Source organism: Pseudoliparis swirei, chromosome 20 (assembly GCF_029220125.1).
Source record: "Pseudoliparis swirei isolate HS2019 ecotype Mariana Trench chromosome 20, NWPU_hadal_v1, whole genome shotgun sequence".
Classification (NCBI taxonomy): Eukaryota; Metazoa; Chordata; class Actinopteri; order Perciformes; family Liparidae; genus Pseudoliparis; species Pseudoliparis swirei.
This window is the reverse complement of record NC_079407.1, coordinates 12,386,472-12,393,617: the sequence shown is the minus strand read 5'-3', so window position 1 is coordinate 12,393,617 and position 7,146 is coordinate 12,386,472.

Here is a 7,146-nt window from a genome sequence, read left to right as displayed (position 1 = left end):
TCATTTCAGCGGGTTGCAAATGCAGAGGTGTGTATTAGAAGCTTGCAGTTAAATGAATCACAGCAGTTATTCTATTCTTGATAAGCTACCTTAGCCAGAGTATATTAGCCTTTTTGAATGCATATTAATTGCAAATAGAAGATAGGCCACAATTCTAACAGCTGTACAGTAATAGTAGAAGTCCATTAATATAAGCAGTAACAGGGTTTTACCAATGAAAACTAAACACTTCTTTCTTTTGTATATAGGCGATGGTACTCGCAACTCTTGCAGAACATTCCCTGCCATTTACCTTTGCGCCTGTGATGGTGAAGCTGGCCCAGGCTCTAGCGTCAGATAAAGTCGCGCTGAGTGGCTTGAAGCTGTCGCGCACATCAGCAGCATACAAAATGGTGCATGGACTGGGGTTTACCTTTTCACAGAGGATCTTCAGTAACCTGAGAAAATACCCCTTTTCCATCAATCTTGATGAAAGCACCACCAATGGGAATAAAAAAGTGCTTTCTATTCTGGTCAGCTTCTTCAATGAAGAGAGGGAAACTGTTGACGTTGAACACCTCGGCTCGTTGGAAGTCATGAAAGTTACCTCCTTCAAATTAGAAAAGTTGCTAGTTAACTTCTTCACTGACAACGATATCCCGTGGTCCAACCTGGTCAGCATGCTGATGGACTCCTGTGGTGTAATGCGAGGCTGCAAGACAGGGTTGGAAACAAGAATCCGACAGAACCAGTGTCCAACCCTTCTTGACGTTGACGGTGACAGTTGCCACCACGTCCACAATGCTGCAAAGGTGTTTGCAGCACCTTTTAGCAGCCACCTGGAAAGGCTGTTCTGTGACCTGCACACGGATCACCAATGGGCCTCTGACCAAGTGAGTTAATATTCAATTTAATTCAAGAGCAGTAAACAAAATGACAATCAATTAGAGAGTATTTTTTTATTCAGAATTATGTATGCCACTGACTGCAATATTTGCTTTTATTTTCAATTGTCATATTTAACAGAGCAACTTGTGACAAATAAAATTGAGTGTTTTGTACATAGCTGACCATTATGCTATTTCTGTATGACTATATGACTGAAGTGATCTTAACAAATGTGTTCCTTTCTCAGTTGATGTACCTCAAAGAAATCTGTGACATGTTGAGCATTCCTGGGTCAGCCCCAAAAAGATTTGTTCAGCACCGCTGGCTGTCTGCTTATGATGTGGCTATTAGTACTCAGAGGCTACTGCCAGCCTACAAAGTCCTATATTATGGCTTCATGGACAAGGAGGACAAAGCCCTCTACAAGGACCCCCTGAAGCAGCTGTTTGCTGATTACAGCATCAGTGAAAGGTCACAGGCAGAGATTCTGTCCTTTCATGAGGACCTCAGCAAAAAAGGTAACTCATCACATTAGTTTCTCATTGGTTCTGTAATTGCCTACATACACTATGCTAACCGAATGAGCTTTAGGCATTTGTATTTTGTTTTTTAATTGAGCCCTTGATTCTTCCAGGAATGACACAGCTAGGAAAAGAGCGAAAGAGGAGGGTTGTTCAGAAGGTGTGGCATGAAGCCACCACAACTGAGCTGCACCTCAGTGTTTACACAGGAGTGCTGCCAATCCTGAAAGAATACGTCATGGTGTTCCAGGTGAAAAATGTTTTCCAAAGATCACAAATCACAAATGGATTATGATGCTAAAACAGTTAAAGGTCTGTGGTGCCTGACTCGAATAGTGAACAGATTGTGAACAGTTTCCCCTCCATCTATCATAATTAATGAGTCTGTAGGTTGTTTGTCTGTCCTTTTATGCTTTTTCAAATTGAGATAATTCCAAGTTGATTCTCATACGTACCAGTTTCTGAAGTCCTGTAGAAAGAGCTGGAAACCTCAGGACGTTTCCCCCATAGTTTCATGGATCTTAACTATTAATTAAATATTGATGCTTGCCAACACCTTGAGTTAACATCTGTATGCATTCCTCATGTGCATGTATTATTAACTGCACCACAATTATTATATTTTCTTCACAGGGCAGTCAGACACTTGTGCATAAATTGCATGACAAGCAACTCCAAGTCTTTACAAACTTTCTTGCTTGTTTTGTAAAATCGGAACATTTGAACTCAATGCCAAAAGCTCTGGCCACTCTGGACTTTGATGACAAACTGCTACCTCCTAGAGAGATGTATGTCGGACGGGAGGCTGACCGATTCAGAGTAGCATATCCACAACACCCTGTGAGTACTTTCAAATATTGTGATGAGAATGATTGTTTGGCACATTGGCCAGACTTGTATGATTACTGTAGTATATGTGTGCTAACTGTTGATCTCTATTTCAGTTGCTGAAGTCATTCTTTCTGCAGGTATCCACGGCATACAGTACATGTGCCAAATACCTGCAGAAAAAGCTGCCATTGCAGAGCAAGACTTTGCAGTGTTTGTCTGCCTTGGATCCAGTTGTGAGAGGGCACTCCAGGACTGGAATGGAATTAAGGAAGCTGACACGCCTGATGTCGCACCTCCTGCCACCTACTGCTGACACACATCAGGAGATCCTTCAATATAGCGTGGACCAAACCCTGGCCACTTTTAAAGAGGGAGAAGATGTTGTTAAATGGTGGTCCTCTGTCTTTTCTTCTGGGAAATATCCAGGCCTGTGCCAAGCTGTAAAATCAGCATTTTCAATCTTTCATGGTCCCTTGGTGGAGGCGTCGTTTAACCTGATGGGGGATGTCATCGACCCAAGATCTACATCCATGAACATATCTACATTCTCTGCCATTCAAACGGTAAAGTACACTTTGCAGTCCAGACAGCAGAGTGCTGTAGAGATGTTCAGCAGAGAAGACGTTAACTACGGCACAGTCGACAGGAAGCTCTGTAGCAACATCGGTACAGCAGGGAGAAGGGACAAGGCCCAGAGACAGAGCAAGTTGCGCAAAGCCAGAGAGAGGAGGATGGAGCTTGAATGTCAGCCCACCACATCTACTGCTGCAGAGAAAAGGAAGCAGGAGGTAGAGGCTGAAAAAAACAGCAAGAAAAAGACACATGGCGAAACAGCGCAAGCGAGTACTTGAAGGACTTGTTCAGGCCCCCAAAAAAAGGAAGTCTGTTCATGATTCATGAATGACATATTCATGTGTGTAGACGCCCTACTAACGTTCCACTTTGCAGTATTAATTAGGTTTGTACATTGTGTATAATGTGTATTGTGTTAATTATTAGGGTCCCTCGACCACTGACATAGTTGGGGTCTTATTGTTCTTAAATGTTTGTTCCAGACTGAATGTTGGTTAGGACAATTAAAAGCACTGTTATCAAAGACGTGGCTGATTTTTTTTTCTTTTTCAATTGCCCCCCCCCCGGACCAGTGTCACCTTTTTCACCCCTTGTGAGTTTGCAGGTATGTTCCTTACAAAGTGGCGGACCTGAAAATATCTGAAAAGATTTGAACGCTCCAGGTCATATCTCTTACAAAGAGAGTCAAAGCTAGAGAAGTGGTCATCGTCGTAAAGATCCCTGAAACAGTCCTTTTTTTGCCCACTGTTAGAGTTTCATCCACTACAGACGGTGGGAATAGATGATTTTTACTAATCGGACCCATAGAGGAAGCGGTTTGGAATTTAAAGTGACGACGGAATTGAATCCAAATTCTAATTGTAAGCGAGGACAATCGGGTTAGAAGAGTGGCTGGACAGTTTTATCGGAAGAGATGAGTACACCAATGCAGGAAGAGATGAAGAGTAGCAGGAATGAGCCTCCAAAAGTCACCAGTCAGTCTTCGGGGCATTAATCCAAAATGATATTTTTTTAGTGTTAGTTGCCCAATAATAAAAAATGAAATTAGGAAGAGCCAGGCCACCTATGTCCCTCGGGCGTTGGAGAAAGATCTTGCTCACTCTTGGTGACTTTCCTGCCCAGATAAAGTTTAGAATAATTTTGTCAATTGATTGAAAAAAGGATTTTGGCAAGAATATTGGTAAACATCGAAACAAGTACAGAAATTTGGGGAATACATTCATTTTTATAGATTTCACCTTGCCAGGTAGTGACAGGGGCAGATTGCGCCATCTAGCAAGGTCATTTTTCATATTTTCAACCAAGGGGTTAAAGTTAGCTGTATGAAGAGAGGCAAGACTGCGGGTTATGTTCACACCAAGGTACCTGAAACCTGAACTGGCTAAACGAAAAGGTACTAAAGATTGCTGAATCTGACAAGCCAAATTGTTTATTGGGTACAATTCACTCTTTTTTAAATTTAATTTATATCCTGAAAAAGAACCAAATTCCATCAGAATCGATTCGATTGAAGGAGAAGATGCCACTGGGTCGTTCACATACAACAGGTCGTCGGCGTACAGTGATACACAATGTTCTATTCCTCCCCGCCGTACTCCCTGCAAAAGTGGAGATGATTTCAATGCAATGGATAGTGGTTCTATCGCAATTGCAAAAAGCAAGGGGGAAAGTGGGCATCCTTGTCGTGTGCCTCGTTAAAGAGAAATATGGGGAACGCAGTGAGTTGGTGCTAACGCATGCTTGCGGAGATGAATATAAAAGTCTAACCCAGGAGGTGAAAACATCACCGAAACCGAATTTCTGAAGGACCTTTAATAGATACTCCCACTCAATCCGGTCAAAAGCCTTTCCAGCATCTAATGAGATAACTGCTTCCGGAACAAGTGCGGAGTGGGAAGTGTGAATTATATTAAGTAACCTGCGGATGTTGGAAAATGAGTGACGATCTTTTATAAAACCAGTCTGGTCTTCAGAAATAATTAAAGGGGTAATATTTTCTAGTCGGCGTGACAGTACCTTTGCAGTGATTTTAGAGTCTACATTAAGAAGTGAGATTGGTCGATAGGATCCACAGTCAGACGGGTCCTTGTCCTTTTTTAGTAAAAGTGTGATGGTTGCTTGTGAGAGAGTTGGTGGGAGAGTACCCATAATCCGCGATTCCCGATACATTCCGAGAAGAATTGGAGAAAGCTTGTCTTTAAAATTTTTATAAAATTCTGCTGTAAAGCCATCAGGCCCCGGAGTCTTGCCACTCTGCATCGTTGTAATTGCTGCCTGGATTTCTTCCAATTCTATTGTCCGATCTAGTTCCGTGATTTTATCAGATTCAAGACATGGGAAGTCGAGGCCGTCTAAAAATGTTGTCATTGGTCCTTTACTTGAGGTAGAGTCAGAGGTATACAATTTTGTGTAGTACGTCTTAAAAGCTTTGTTAATTTCTTGCGGGCTAGTTTTCAAGTTTCCATGATTATCTTTAATTTCAGGAATCAGTCGTGAGGCTGCTTCCCGTTTTAGTTGATGAGCCAGCAACCGGCTGTTCTTGTCCCCATACTCGTATGACCGTCCACGGGAGTACAACAGTAGTTGCTCTGCTTTTTTGGTCGATAGTAAATTAAATTCTAATTGTAAATTTTTCCTTTTTTTGAGAAGTTCAGGTGATGGATTCAGTCAAGTTTTGTAGTTGTTGCCTCCCCATTTTGTTTGAGTATGATGTGAAGGAAATGATTTCCCCTCATAGAACTGCTTTAAGTGTTTCCCACAGAAGGGAGAAGGAGACTGTACTGAACGTGTTAATTTCGATGAAGGAATCTATGCATTTGGTAATTTTATTGCAAAAGTCTTTATCAGAGAGCAATAGGGGGTTTAGCCTCCATAGTGGACGGTCTTTCTGATTCAGGGTGAAGGAGATGTCTAATTGTAGAGGAGCATGGTCCGAAATAATAATAGGTAAGTATTCCACAGACTTAACGTAAGGAATGAGAGCTCTGTCCAAAAAAAAAAAAAATCAATTCGTGAGAAGGATTGAACATGTGAAAAGAATGAAAAAACCTTCGAGCTTCGGTTTGAAAACCTCCAAGGATCTACACAACCATTATCATTCATAAACATTGAAAAGGATTTGGACATTTTGGTGGGGGAAACTCTTTTAGAGGTTGAGCGGTCCAGGCTAGGGTCCATTACACAATTTAGATCCCCTCCAAGCACTAGTTGATGTGTATTTAGGCTTGGAAGGGAGGCCAAAAGTCTGTTAGCAAAGTTGACGTTGTCCTAATTGGGAGCGTATACATGTACATTAACCAACAGAACAGGTATATTGAATAGAGAACCTGTCACTATCACGTATCGGCCGCAAGAGTCCGAGACAACATTTGTTGGAGTGAATTGTATTTTTTTGCTGACAAATATTGTAACCCCACGTGCCCTGGTATCAAAATCTGAGTAGAACTCATGGCTAAACCAAGCTTTATGTAGTCTGATCTGGTCAGATTTTTTAAAATACGTTTCCTGGAGGAAAACTACATCAGCTTTTAGGTTATTTTTAGGTGTGGAAGCACCCTGGCATGTTTTACCGGTCCATTTACACCTTTTACATTCCATGAGATAAATCTGACAGAGTTATCTCCAACCAGTGGTGGTGCATCCATAGAGGGCGCTAGGGCGCCGCCCCTCTTAAAATTTTGAGATGGAGAAAGAAAAAAAAAATACACCCTGTCAAAAAACATATGCCAAATCATTTAAATAGTAAATATACTGTGTTGATGTGCTAAATGTGTGTGGGAGACCGTCAGCCTGTCAACAACCACTTAAGTTAATGTGAAAAAATATAATATATCGCCACTCATTATCACGGAGAGAAGCCCCTCCCCATTTTTGGGACACCGGCCAAACGTGTGTGCGGCAGCGAGCAAACATTTCACAGTCGTTTCGGCAAGGACGGCTTCTCATTGGCGGATGAAACATGAATCTTGGGGCACAAAAATGTGCGCTCTGGCTTTCACGTGACTGGACTATTCGGCAGATCAGAGACCGGTATCGTTCCCTCAGCCAGAGAGCTCCACTGAGCTACGGGAGCAGGTTGCTAACGGAGCTGTTAGCTGGAAGCTCAGTGAGTAATACGCTGTTTAGTTTCCCCTGTCTGTTGTTCCAAAGTCCTGGGACTGAAACTCTCGGGGTGAGGGATCTAAAAAGCTTCAGACAAGTGTAAAGCACGAATCTTGCCGCAGTTATCTAGCTAAGAGCATGAAGCTAACTCGCTAACAGCATGAAGCTAACCCTGTTTGCAGAGTAGAGCAGCAGAAAGAGACCGAACTGGCATCGAAAACACAACGAAGAAGTTCTGAAAAACAGACACATT